The sequence below is a fragment of the Strigops habroptila genome, chromosome 8, assembly GCF_004027225.2.
Source record: "Strigops habroptila isolate Jane chromosome 8, bStrHab1.2.pri, whole genome shotgun sequence".
NCBI lineage: Eukaryota > Metazoa > Chordata > Aves > Psittaciformes > Psittacidae > Strigops > Strigops habroptila.
The window spans coordinates 26128541-26142942 of record NC_044284.2 but is presented as its reverse complement, the minus strand read 5'-3'; the positions used below and the strand labels follow the sequence as shown (position 1 = coordinate 26142942).

At 39.3% G+C, this 14402-nt stretch overlaps 1 protein-coding gene across 10 annotated transcripts in view; it reads left to right on the top strand.

Annotated features, from left to right (window-relative positions):
- Positions 1-14402, top strand: part of VEPH1 (ventricular zone expressed PH domain containing 1) — a 104785-nt gene that overhangs the window by 2149 nt on the left and 88234 nt on the right. For 9 of the 10 annotated variants that reach the window (XR_003992961.1, XR_003992960.1, XR_003992962.1 and 6 more), the window contains exons 1-2: positions 9056-9312; positions 11897-11967. The gene's annotated coding sequence lies outside the window, so the exon portion shown is untranslated. Of the gene's footprint in view, positions 1-9055; positions 9313-11896; positions 11968-14402 lie in introns of those variants that run through there. The other variant, XM_030496573.1, reaches the window with a different exon arrangement.

The window sequence follows — 14402 nt, the reverse complement described above, 5'->3', positions numbered from 1 at the left end:
AATTTCTCTGTTGCTTTGCCAATAAATAGAAAAGTATTTGGTCAGTATGTATGCATGACATTAACCCTTTTCTGGGAGCATAATATAAGGTGGGTGAAGGTACTATTAGACTGCAAATTTCAAACAGATTTTATAATTTTTAAGGTTAAATAATGCTAATGAAATTTGTCATTTGAAGACATTCAAGAAGGCTTTACTCTTTTTTTTTCTTTCTGTTAATGAGATGTGATAAATGGAACAGATATTGGATATTACTTAGACAAGAGAATGCTGGGTTTTTTTATCCTATTGCCAGAGGATTGTTACAGTAACCCAGAGGAAAGAGGTTATTTGCAAGAATTAATAAGAACGTGGAATTAGAGAAGATCTCTTTAGGCATCAGAAAACTTCCAGTTAAGGCTGACAGTTCTGTTTGATCGGTTTTAACTCTGGAATCACCAATCCTTTTTCTCTTGTAAGTAGCTATATACAATACTGGTATCACACTTATGTCTTTCTTACTGTAATGAGATTGGGTCCAGTTATGACTTTTCTCTGTAGCACCTGCTTGTATTGTTCTAAAGCCTGATTCTTAAAAGTAGCAAATGAAAACATCTGAAAACAATGCGTGGAAAGCTGAACCAGCATCTACAGAAGTTTATTAATACAGAGGACTCTCAGTGGCTCGTGAGCCAGCGACATGCCTTTGCATGAGGCAAACAACAGCACACTGGGCTGGGCATAGCCTATGACTCAAGGGAGGTGATCCTTCCCCTCTGCTCGGCATTGGTGACATGCATCTGGAGTGCTGGGTCCAGTGCTGGGTTCCTCAGTACAAGAAAGAGGGGGACATACTGAAGCAAGTCCAGTGAAGAGCCATGAAGATGATTAGGAGGTGAGGCATCTGATATAGAGGGAGAAGCTGAGAAAGCAGAGACTGCTTATCCTGGAGAAGAGAAGGCTCAAGGAGATTTTATTAATGTAGATAATTACTTGATGGGGAGGAGTGAAGCAAGACTCCTCTCAGCAGTATCCAGTGACAAGACAGAAGGCAGTGGTCACAAGTAGAAATACAGGCAAGTCTAGTTAAACATAAGGAAAAGCTTTTTTACTGTGGGGCAGGTCAAACACTGGAACAGGTTGGCCAGAAGAGCTGTGCGCTCTCCGTCCCTGGAGATGTTCAAAGTCCAACTGGAGGTGGCTCTGACCAACCCACTCTGGATCTCCCTGCTTTGGGCAGGGGGCTGGACTAGATGATCACTGCAGGTGCCTTCCAGTCCCAACCATGCTGTGATTCTCTGACTCTGTGAAATGGGGTAATGAATAATTAAAAAGAATGAGACTGTTACTCATATGGTTAAATTTCAAGAATGTTGACTTAAGACCTGGTACCTCTTAACAACAGCTCCTAAGTTCATGGTATCTACCTCTAGTTTGTATGGGTTTCAATCTATTTCCATGTCTTTTCTTCTTTAATTCTTTCTTTTCCAAGAGGAGAGAGGAATATCTGTTTACAGTCTGACAAGGGACACTAAAGGGGCAATATAATTTGATGATTAGGAGAAAATTACCTTTATGGTTAAAGTCAGTTAGGACTGGATATGGGAAATTTTCAGGCCCAGCCTGAAATTCTTGTCTTTTCCCATAAGTCCTGCTGGGGAAAAAAAAAAAGAAACCCTAATACAGTTAGATGCTGATGTAACTGTTATGGTGTTGAGCCTTCCTGGTGTTCTGCAGAGTTCCCCATGTAGATGTATTTGATGAGTTTGCACCTTTCAAAAGTAAGATTAAACTTATCTGAAATACCATTTATCTCAGAATGTGTTAATCTGATTTTTTTTTTTCCTATTTTCTTCTTTTTCTCCCTAACGTAATTGACAGCAAAATTGAATCGGTTTACTTCTGAGTTGGACTTGAAAGGTGAACACTGAAATTTTCTCTTACTTGATTTTAATGCAATGTGTACACCTCACTATTTGATAATTCAGACCTGCTGGGGAAAAACTGAGAACCACTTTTTGGACACAAAGGATCAGACGTTGACTTATGTTGCAGAGTCTATTGGTTTAAATTTTTAGTTATGAAGAAAAAAGAATAGGTTTCTCTGCCAGTATGTCTTGAAAATTCCAGGGAGTTAGTTTCATACTGGAGCCTCCTGCTTTTTGGCTGTGGTGCCATGTCCTGGAGGTTCCTCAGGCTAGGGAGTGGCTTAAGGAAAAAGACAGCAGGTAAAACCCCAACCGCACAAACAAACCCCAACCTAAGAAAGCAAGCAATGAACAAACCAAACCACAAGGAAACTGAGGTCACGAACCATTTTGTGAGGTAAATTTTGCCAGGTGGTCCAGGACATGAAAAAGCACTGGGCAGAAGGTGTGAAATTGCCAAATGTCCAATAAGGTGGGAGAAGCTACTACAGAAGTTGCAGGCTATGGGCAAGGGCTTGGGATTGGCACAGCTGGTTAAGAGGGCCTTGTTAGGGAAATGGTTCAAACCTCACAGATCCACTTGGGGGGAATACTGAGGATAGGGGAACTTTTGCAAGGCCTAGCTCTATCCTAGACAACTGTATCTGTAATACTATATAAAACTGAGTTTACCTGGATAACATAATGGAATGTACTAGTTATGTTGTACGGAGAGGCATACCTGAGGCAGAGGAAGGGAAGTGAAGAGGATGGCCAAAGAAACAGGACAGGGGACTGATAAAGTGGGCTGTTGGGGGGGTACCTGTTGGCATCTCTCGTGCTTGATCACTGCAGCTAGTGCAGGATAATAAACTAAACTAGTTGTTCTGACCATGCCACAAAAGTCAAAAACTGCTTTTTGGGCAGGAACTGAGGCAGGGAGGCTTCAGCTGTGTGCCTGGGTGGCCAGACAGATGGCTGGAGCATCCTGGCACCCTGCTGGTGCCCAATCCAGGCCCAAAGGCATCAGCAGCTACCTGCTGTTCCCTGATGGCACAAATGCCCTATCAAAATGGGCCTGGGAAATTCCAGAAATGAGAGCCCAGATCAGATTCAATCAAGAATGGGGGGGAAGCAAGAAAATAAGTGAAAAGTGAGAAGCTGAAAGAGGGGTTTTCTCCAAAAGGAGATATTAGAGAGAACAAAGAATCATGAAGTCATGCACTGTAACAGAACAGCAATCTTAAAACAGTTGTCCTCTGTTTCTAATGGAGTAGGAAGAAGCCTTTGCCTACTGGATAAATTCCTAATTATGAACTGTTGAAAAGCTTTGCTTAGGGAGGCAAAATCAGAACAAACATTGGGTGTGCCTAGACCTGACAGCTCTTGCCTCAACATAAGGATGTAGGTTAGATTGTCTCTTGAGGATTTTCCAATCCTATGTTTCTATGGCTTTATTCTCGCTTGTGTATATAGAGGCTTTCTTCTACAAATCTAGCAAACAAAACTTTGTCCTGGAAAGGCATTTACAAGCCATTTTAGTGCTGATATTAATTAATTTAAATAACTTGTCCCATGAGGTGCTGCCTCTTTTTTTGTTATGCTGACTGGTTTCCTCAGCCTACAAATAACTGCCACTGCTTAGCTCTGCTGCCATTATTGAAATTAGTTTCTGGTGGAAGCGCTATTCCTCTTGTTGGTCTTTCAAAGCATTGTGCTCATCTCTGTTAACGATGCTAAGCTTGTTAAGCATCTGGACAGATGTTTTAGTGTTTTGTAAATACCGGCTCTTACTGTGGCATCTATCCGTAGCCAAGAGGAGAACCTGCCCACAAGGAAAGCGTAAGCACATGTGGCATGTGTACTGCTTCTCTTGTAAATTAGCATAAATGCCTGTATTAATTTCAAATGTGGATCTATGGTATGGATTGTCTGGTTTCACTAGCAGCTTCGGAGAGTAGGTTTTTAATATTAATAATCACTGCTAGCCTATAGACTTAATTAGGTTGAGAAACAGCTGGATGCTCTGCAGAACCAGTCCTGGCTCCAGACTCTGTGTCTCTCAGCAGCAGGCATGCCCTGATTGCTGATATCTTAACTTGTGGCAGCTGAGAACAGCATGTCCTCATGGTTACTTATCGATACTGCTTTTCCTTCCTGCTTCTAGGACCCTTTTAAGGGCTCCTGGCTCTTAACCAAAAACTGGGAGTACCTATTGGAACAGTCCCTTGTAGTCAGGCAGTTTTTCTTCTGTGTGGGAGTAGCTGTCTTTGCTCTCCTAGGGTAAGTTTTCTTGACTTTTGCTCTTGGGGACAGAATACAAGGGTTAGTTAGGCTATCATCAACAATTTAAGTAATTTGTTCTGGCTATCCTTAAAAAACTTTTGCTGAAGCCAAATGCAGATTTCAACCCATTCAGGTGTTAGAAAGTAGGAAAACCATACAGAAATCTAAGCAGCTAAAAATACAGCAGAACTGTTAAAGTACTCCTCTACTTGAGGAGCTTGTAGCTGCAGTGGCACGTATCCAGCACTCAATATTCTGCTTGGTACAGTATATGAAAACTCAGCAATGGAGTTCAGCAGCTCAATTAGCACAGTTCATAAACTATGCAGCTCAATTAAGAAAAGCCCTGGATGTGGGGAAACAAAGTGAATGGAAATAGATGCCTGAAGTAATAAAATATGCAGTTCAATTGGAAAATGATGCAGGTAGTTAATGAAAATGTTATATGCAAAATGTGAATGTGAGAGCGTGGTACATGTATGTGTATATGTAAAAAAAAAATAATTGGGGTATGTTTGCTGTTTGTCCATCACAGGAAAGGGAGGGGGTTGCAGAGTATCTGAAGTGCTGTCATATGGATTTGCAGTGACATTAGTTTGTTGGCTATAAATATTTTGGAACTGGCTCCAAAACAGCAGTGGCTATATAAAAGTGAGTATGCAAACTTTTTCAATTTCTGATATACTTTATCAACGAGATGGCTCCTAGATGCACAGCAGATGTTGTCTTTTGAGATGCAGATGAGCCTTTTGGAGCAGTGCAGCTGATAATGAGCTCTGTGTATTGTTACAAGATAGGGCTGCCAGGCAATAACCACCTACAAACCTGACTAACGAACAGCTACAGTGTTGAGGCATGGTTTCGCTCCTCTGAGACAATGGGTCAAATCCTATAGTTTTTAGACTTCATTCAGGGAAAACCTCTTTTAATTTCAACAGGAGCTTTGACTTTGTCTAGTACACAGGGGATTTGGCCTTTAGAAATAAACAGCTATTCTAAAAGTGTCAAACAAGTTTGCTGTGCTTTGCCAGTAATTGAAGTGGAGTATAAACAATATTTAGTGGGGGGGGGGGGGGGGGGGGGGGGGAAACAACGGAAAATAGCTTTAGTAATTAATATGGAATCTGATAGAAATATTGGGTTGACATCTAACATTTTTTTATTTGGCAGGACAGTTTACAATCCTGAATAATCCACTTAGCGTACTGAACTATGCAAGTAAACTAAATATTGGGCTGCTGCCAGTCAAATGCATGGGCCAGAAATGCTTTTTGTTACCTATTCTATATAGAAACCAAAGACTTCTTCATAAATATCTGTGTCATTATCCACTTTTTTGTCTGAGACAGCAAATGGACATAAGGTAACTTCAGGAAATAACCTACTGGGAGAATATTGGGAGATTATAATGACAGTAAGAGTGTCTCCATTATGTTCAGTGGGCTTTTGAGAGGCTCTGTTATTTCTGGAGTGAAATATTCCATCCTTAAAGGAATAGAAGCAGCAGGATATTTTTTTATCTGAAGGAAAACAAAAAATCAAATTGGACATCTCTTGTTATGGTAGAGGAAACATAGTATCCAGTTCTACAATTCTTGGATGGAATTCCTAGTGTGTACATAAAAGATGTAGCTGTGAATTAGTGAACTGTATGGTATGTGACAGATAAAGAACTTGCTTACATGGGAAACATTTTCATGGTCCTCTAGGTATTTGTATCCTTGCTGATTCCATCAGAACAAGAGGAATGTTGCCAGGTTTTAAAAATATGAGTGGATTTGGGGAACATTCATCAGTGTCTTGCTTGGCAAATTTTTGAGAGGCACGAGTGGTGCACATATTTAAAGGAGAGTGATAGGTGGTGCCCCCTCCTGTGCTGAATTTGTCTTCTGACAATGTCACCATCAGTGACTGACCACCAGGTCCTGCAACACAGAACAGAATTTTGTGATGTGAACTTGTTATTTACTGCAATGCAGACTTCAAAATCGTTATCAACTTCAAGATCATTATTGGTCAAATATGTAAACCATTTAGAGGTATGACCTGTGATTTCTATACTATACTCCTTGCTTTTCCGTGGCTGACTTTTGGTGTAGAACACATTTTTGGCATTGATACAGGCTGCAGGGATGTAAACCTGTTTTTTCCATTAGCTTTTTGTGTTAGTAGGTTGGGAGGGGGTTGAATTTTTATGAATACCCTAAATTAAAGAGACTCCAGCCTGACTGTGAAATTACTAGAGCTATCAAAAACCCCACTGTCATTATACAACAATTGTTAATTATTTACAAGCAAACTTCTGCAAGAACAGTATTGTAGCTGTCAGCATTGTCGTTATTAAAATTAAAATGCTTTGTCTGGGCAGAAGATAACATGACTCATTTAGGCTAAATGCAATGAATATGGAATATTCTGTTTCTCTTCACCAGTTAGTCAGACAGAGAACAATAGCATGTCTCTTTCCTAACAAGATGTTTATTTTAAAGTCTAACAAAATAAATATTTTCAGGGCTTTGTTTAGAAAGGACATGTAGCTATTATAATAAAAGTTGAAACCAAGCTTTTTTCTAGGATGTGAAAAACTATTTTCATAAAGTAAATTCTCCTTTTTCAGCTAGTGAAATGTATGTGAAAATCTTTGCCTTATTGTCACAGTATCTTGCTTTGCCTTATTACTATAACATATTGTTTACCATGCACATGATGTGATTTAGACTTGTGAGTTGCTCAAGTACTCTTTGCTGGCTGTGATTTCTTTTGTCTTATCCTGGTCCAGTGGTAATTTCTTGGTTCTCTATGTAGCTGATTACAATTTTTAGAAACAGCAAGAAGCAAGTCAGAGAACTTTTAAGACGACTATGCTGTGTGGCTTGAGTCAGTTTTCCTGCTATATTCTTTCACATGCCATTATACATTAGCAAAGATTTCATTGTCTCAGTGACATTAATGGTTTGTAGCAATGAATCCGTCAATGATAAAGCAGAAGCAAAAGAATTAAGGTATGACTATGTCAGGGTTGTAAAGGGTGATGCCAGCATGTCAAACGCCTTCAGGGAGTGTACAGATTGGAAGGGATCCAAGTGCCTAGCTTGGAAAGGGCCAAGTCACTGTCTGTCTCCATGGTAAAGCCGTGTCTTCTTTTTAAAGCATGTTTGGGTGTCTTCCACTGATCCTTTGCTGCTTTATATTCCCCAGCCTTCTGTCTTGGCTTTATTACTGACTGTACAGATGATTCTGGGAGCAGAGAGCATTCACCTCACAGTAAGAGGGGAACCCCTTTTCTGTCCACCTTGTGACATTAAGAGAATGGGTTTGTCTGAGAAGACAGTCAACACTGCTCCTTTCAGCATAGTTATCAGAAAAGCTTTTCAGTGTCTATCTTTTGAAGACTGTTGTTAACCTTAAATGTAGTTGTGTGTGAGTAAGTACAAAATCAGCTTGTGGTTCTACTTTTCCTTCCACATGAAAAATTAAAAGATTGTCAGACACTGGGGAGAAATGTTACTTTGGTTGTTGTTAGAAGTCAAAAGCAAGCTTCCAGGGAGTGAAGGAATCAACCTCTTAATTCCTACAATGACTTCAGTAGTTACCAGATGCAGAAGTAAAATCCAAGACTCTCATTTATACTCTCCTAGTTAGACCATGCTGCCTTTTGAATTTTTAATTTATTTTTTTTAATCTCTTGTTTAGAAAACGATTTTTAGAGTGAGAATATTTATGTTCTGCTGTCAGCTTGCAAGGTTTTTACAGTCTCATAGAGGCAGGAGAGAAGCAAGCTGTGTTCTTGATATACATACCAAGTTAAAAGGAAGATGTAGAGAACACACAATTGCATTTTATTTCAAAAACAACAATGACTTTCTTAACATCATTAAAAGTATGTGTTCACCAACCATTAATTTTGTATTTGGTTGTGGAGGCCGTGGTGGAATGAACAGAAGCAAAAAAGCTGTTTGGACGATTTGCCATCCAAATTGAGGACTCATATGACTGAATGCATATTCTATGAAGCAGATTTTTTTTAAACTGTATGATTTTATAAATCCTTTCTGTATTGCAGAAAGATAAAAGCCATAACAAGAATGGTGCAAACATACCTCCTCATTATCTCTGGGCAAACAGTCTTTCTTTTCTTCCAGCAGCTGGCTAAGAGAGCTTGACCTTACACTTTGCTGTTCTGAGAATTGGTTTTTTTGGTATTACTTTGGCCATTATTAGAAAAATGTCAGTGCTGGGACACTCCTGGTGTAGGTTTGCTCCTATGCTCTCCAGGAGAGGAGGACTTAGCCAGTATCAATTCCATCAAGATCCTCTGGGTCCGTGTGTATGGTAAGCTTTAGTTGCAGTTGATTCATTGCAAATCTGGAATTTGTTTATCAAAGGAAATTTGAGGGGAAAAGCAGAGCCATGCTTAAAGTGGAAGGAAAGCATGTTCAGCTTGTGTGCAGAATGCCACTGGAATGATTTAGAAATCATTTCTCTGTTATGGCTGCCGAGCTTTGGAGGTGTTCAGGTAGGTCCTGGGCACACGTTCCACCCAGGCAGTCAAGCTTTTGAAAGGCTGTCTGACGTTCTATGATTTGGTGAGATTCAATGGGTGTCAGCTGAAATGATGCATCCCCTCCAGTTATTCTTTTGGCTAATCTTCCTCCAAAGACACTGAAAGGGTCCAACCTTCTCATCAACTTCTGAGAAGAGGCCCCATAAGTAATATTAACTTCTGCAATTTCCTTGTTACTCTTAAGCAAGTTATTAATTAACTGAATGTAACCACTGGCTGTTGATAAATCCTTTTAACTAATTCAAATTCCATATCAAGCTTGGAGTGTTTTCACTCAAGCTGCTGCTGAAGTTAAGCTTTGTGAAGAATTAATTCTGATCTGGTTTTGAGTGCTTAAGTTGGGGAAAATGGAGAGAAGATATTTGTTTGCTTGATTCCACATGACAACTCCAGGGTAACTGAATAGACTGTACGGTTGGTTTGACAAGGCTGTGCACTGAGCCAGCAGCCTCGCATACCAGAGGCAGGGGGATGGAAGGGGGACTGACAACTGTAATGGATTTTATAAGAATTTCTCTAAAGAGCAACAATTTGACTTCAATTATTAATGTTTTTCAGAGGTTTCTCTTCTGAGAGGTATGAATAACTAACTTAAATATGCATTCATGTAACATTTTCAATAACAAATATATTACTGTATGGAAAGAAGTTGAGTAGCAGATACAAATATTAAATAATGGAAGAGGTTTTTGAGAGTGTAGGAAATGTAGTCTTTAATGGTGTGACTGTTACTGGGTTTAATGTGAAAGCAGGAACTGTGGTTATTATGTATAAATGTATTACAGTGATGTTTGTGAAAAACATTGTAAGTTAGCTTGAAATGCCACAGAAAGAAAAAGCGATGCCTGCGTGTGGTGGTATGTGACAGCATGTACGTTAATCCTACAGTGCTCTGGTCTCATCCTGGGGCTCAATGTGTTACCTTTTCCTCTCCATGCTCAGGAAGCCCTTTGTGCCGAGTGCCATAGAATTATTGCCTTATGGTAGGGAAACTTTGGAAACACAGCTGTGCAAGCTTTTGGCCCTGTTAAAACGTGCTGAAGAGAAGCTGGAGTGGGTTGCCAGGTACCTGGGAAGAACCTTGGGACATTCAGTGATTGTTCAGTGACTGCTATTTCAGGAGCCTTTGAAGCACAGTGACTTTGTATTTTCTAGTCCAATTTTCACTTCCAGAAGGACATTCTTAGAGACTCTATCTGGTAGTGCCTCATGCTCTGTTGCATTTAGTCTTTCACTCTCTTCAGAGAGAAATGCATATTTATACATTTTGTAAAATTTTATAACAAGTTCTTTTTCTGTACATCGTAACAGTCTTGAAAATTTGTCACAGATATGATATCTCATTAAATAGCACTTGAAAATGGCCAGCTTTTAACAGCATCCCCATAACAATGAGTATATTGGTATTTGTTACATGAAGCAGTTTTTTCTATATTAGCAGTGTGTTGTTTATTTTAGCATAATATTTTAATGAAGATATTTAGAAATGGACTTCTTACAAATCTGTCTTACAGATGTTAAAAAATGTTAAATCTTATGAAATGCTGTATATAGCATTGGTGTGTTCTGAAATAGCAGTCAAACATAAGTCTTGTTGATTTCTTATATACTGAAAATTATAGAAAACTGTCTCAGAAGCATGTAGGTTATCAAGGAGATCTATCTCTCTCTATATATAAAGTTGGGTCAAGTTTTAAACTGTTTTTAAGAAACAGCATTTAGCAAGTTTGTAAGTACATTCTTACCATTCTGCATCAGTTGGGTTCTGCATCGATTGTGCAGCCAAAATTGTCTCAGAGATCTGAGAAATCTGGTTCACTTGAAGCAGCACCTGACCTATAAAACCTACAGATTAAGCAAGTTTATTGCAGGGGAGAATATTTGCATGCTGAAAAACACTGAACTTACTTCAAACCAGGGAGAGTTGTATAGCCCTGCAATTCTGGTAGAAGAGATGCAGTTTAAAAGAGGCCGTGTAATTCCTCTGATTATTTTGCAGTTGCCTCCAATACGAATGCTGCTTCCTTGTGTATAAGAACTGGATGTTGAGAGCAAGTCACTTCACAGCTCCCAGGACTGCAGCAAGGCGTTTCATTAGCAAAAAACCCAGTTTTAACCCTAGCCTAATTAGTAGACTTCATAATTTATTGTTTCATCATCTGGTCCAGCTCAGCATCCGTGGGATTTCTAGACGACATGAAGTGTGGAAACCTGCCATGACAGAAAAAAACCAGAGGCTTGTAGGAAACAATGGTTGTCTTGTGGGAAGAGTTTAAATATATGCAGCTGATCCCATGGGAACTGCTGTAGTCTATTCACCCTGTGTGAAAATGATGCTCTTTCAATATAATCTTTAATCCTTTTCTTTCACTGAAAAATGTGAGAACTTTATTTAAAATTTTTGAAAAAGTGCTCTGTTTTAGTGAGTAAATGTTTTTCAAACATAAAAATAAATCAGATTATTAGTGTAACACAGAGGGGAAAGGTTCTCTGAAACATCTTGCAATATTCTCTCCATAAACTGCATATGTGAAAGTTCTTGGGAAAGTTTCAGGATGAAAAAAAAACAAACAGGAAACGTATCCAGGCTCTTTTTTTTCTTCTTTTTTTTTTCTTTTTTTTTTTTTTTTTATATTTTTCATGGATGGGTGCATGTGGGGAAGGAAGTATCCAGCAGTCTCAGAGATATTACCAACTTCTGTAACTGTTTGAGACACACTTTTTCTAATTCTACAAAATGGATTTTTCCTATGAGCTGGAAGGGAAGGATTCCAAGAGAAGGGAATCCTATCATATGCACAGGGTAAAATTTTGCTTTGAAGATGATTTTAATCTTTCTCCTGTTCATGGAAAAGTAAAATAAAGCTAAATATGCGGTTGTTGAAAACATTTGTCCCCACCCCCAGAGAGAATGGAAATCTAAACCTCGCTTTGTTCAATCCATGCATGTGTGAATAACTTCACAAACTCCCACAGAGTTTAATAGAGCTGCTGTCCTGTTTGGTTTTTATGGGACCATGTCCTAAATATTAAACCCTGTTTGGAGAAATACACAGTTGTACTCCTGGAGGTGTAATGAAGCATATATTTTATAGTCTGTGCACAGAGTACTGAAAAGGCAAAGAGTTACTAATGCTATTTTGCTTTTGCTTTCCTATAGTGTCTTTCATCCAAGACATCCAAAGCACTTCATACAGTCCAGTGTATTAAGCATGGCAACATGTCTGCGAGGTAAGGAAATTGATTTTTTTTTTTTTTTCTCCCCCCCTTTTCCTTTCTATAGGTGGAGTAATCAAAGCATTGGGCTATGATTTCCAAGATCACCATGGTAAAGCAAGACCTCTGACCTCCCAGTCTTTCAACACAAGTCTGCCCATTTAAGGGGAATTCTCAGATCACCTTCCTCTCCTGTGTAATTTGCTTGACACTTAAGTCTAAGTTACTTTTATGAACTAGCTATAGGTTTATACCTTTTAGATTTCTTTCTTTAACATTTCAGGAAATGAATGTTACTTTTTGTTTATCAAAGAATTTTGGTGGCTGCAGTAGCTTGGTCCTTCAGTACAGGACAAGAAGCTCCAGCTGTGCTGAAGAGTTTGAGGAGAACCATGGATGGTGCCATAGCAAACTAAGTGTTATGGAGGAGAATGGAGTTTGGGAAGTGCTGAATGAATCTTAGATTCATTAGGGAGCTCTGGCTGTGTGCTGTGTTTGGAGTGCCATTTGTCCTCGGGGTGGCTCCAGCAGGGGGGACTGGTTTGTACTGGCAGCCTGTTGTCTCTTGATGTATTCAACTGCAACTGTTTAGTGGCTTCTAGAGCCTGCAGGGACTATCCCCGATGGCGGTAGTTTATGGATTTTGCTGCAGGGGTGAGCTAGCTCAGGACTGACTGATCATAGGGCTGGAACACCTCTCCTATGAAGACAGGCTGAGAGACCTGAGGTTTTTCAGCCTGGAGAAGAGAAGGCTCCGGGGAGACGTTAGAGCAACTTCCCAGTACCTAAAGGGGCCTACAAGAAAGCTGGAGAGGGACTTTTTACAAGAGCAGGGACAGGACGAGGGGGAATGGCTTTACACTGACGGAGGGGAGATTTAGACTAGACATTAGGAAGAAATTCTTTGCTATGAAAATGGTGAGGCATTGGAACAAGTTGCGCAGAGAAGTTGTGGATGCCCTATCCCTGGCAGTGTTCAACGCCAGGTTGGACAGGGCTTGGAGCAACCTGGTCTAGTGGAAGGTGCCTCTGCCCATGGCGGGGGGTTGGAACTAGATGATCTTTAAGGTCTTTTCCAACCCAAACCAATCTGTGATTCTATGACTTAGTACTGTGCATGCTTAATCTCCTTCTGAAATGCAGTGTTACATCAGTTCATGTACAAGATTGGTTCAGCATTGTAGTAAGGTTTTAATTGCCTCTTGCTTTGCAGGCTAGATGATACTACAAGGTTCACTTAACATGAACTCTAGGTCGCTTCCATTTCCTAAAATTCCTTAAGTATAGTGAGGGTTTTATAGATTTATGTTGTTTAGCATGGAACTAGATTAACAATATTATTGCACAGTTCTCTGAGGGTTGTGCTTTGTTTTCAGTGGGATTGCAGCATCTGGTAAAATCAAGCAACTATACTTACATTTCAAGTCTTTTCAAAGTTAAGGAAATTATTGTAATTTCCTGTAGAATTTCCTTCAATGTAAATTTATTTTTATCCTTTCCCCTTCTTCTTTGATTTAAAATATATTTTTTGTTGTTTTGTCCTTCTAAAGTCATTCTGAAGAATCTGTGTTTCTGTTAAACTGTAAGTCTCAGTCTTTTAGCTCAAAGTTCAATTGGCTTTTGGATGTCCTTAGGTCCAACTGCCCTTTAACATGGAATTTTTATTGTTAATCTCCTATTATTGGGGGAATTATTTTGCAAACAGACCAATTCACTTGCTTTAAGCTCTGAAACCTGTCAGGCTAGCTTTTATTCTGATTGCTTCTGATAAGGAGCTTTGGTAAGAATGCTGTGCCTGCAGCAAGTTGAGAGACTCACCTTGGAGGGGAACAGATTCAAGGTCCCGTATGGCTCTTTCAGCTTGTCATGAAAAAGGAAACTAGATGTTGAAAATCAGTTTGAAAACTTTGAATTAGATGTGGCACTTCACTGCAAACCAGTGGAAATGGCCTGTGTTGTAAGCTGTCTTTTTTTTTTTCCCTTTGCCTCTTTTCTATTGTGTACATGTGACACAAATGTAAGTCTTACCTGTATCAGATGCTGATACGATAATCTATGTCCTATCTGAATGAGAAGATACTGGTTGGTGATGTGGAGTTAAGGTGATGAGACATGTTGGGAACCAAACACTGAAGCGGTTTTATCATCCAACTTGGCCCTTTAAAAAAAAATTAAAATATGACATTTTAGAAGACACATGTGTTATGTTTTTCCTTTCCTCAGTTCCAGTTACCTATTAATAGGAAACAGTACAATCTTAGAGTGGGCAAGGAGAAGCTTAGAGGACAGTTTTCCCCTTTTAAGACCTAGGCAAGAAAAGTATTTTAGGCACTGTTACATAATGTAAGTATTAAGAAGATTTTCTATAATTCCATTTCAAAGAGCTTGTAGTAAGTAAATGTTTTTCTGTATTGTCCTTAGTGTTGTCTAAAAAACTTATATAAAAAAGT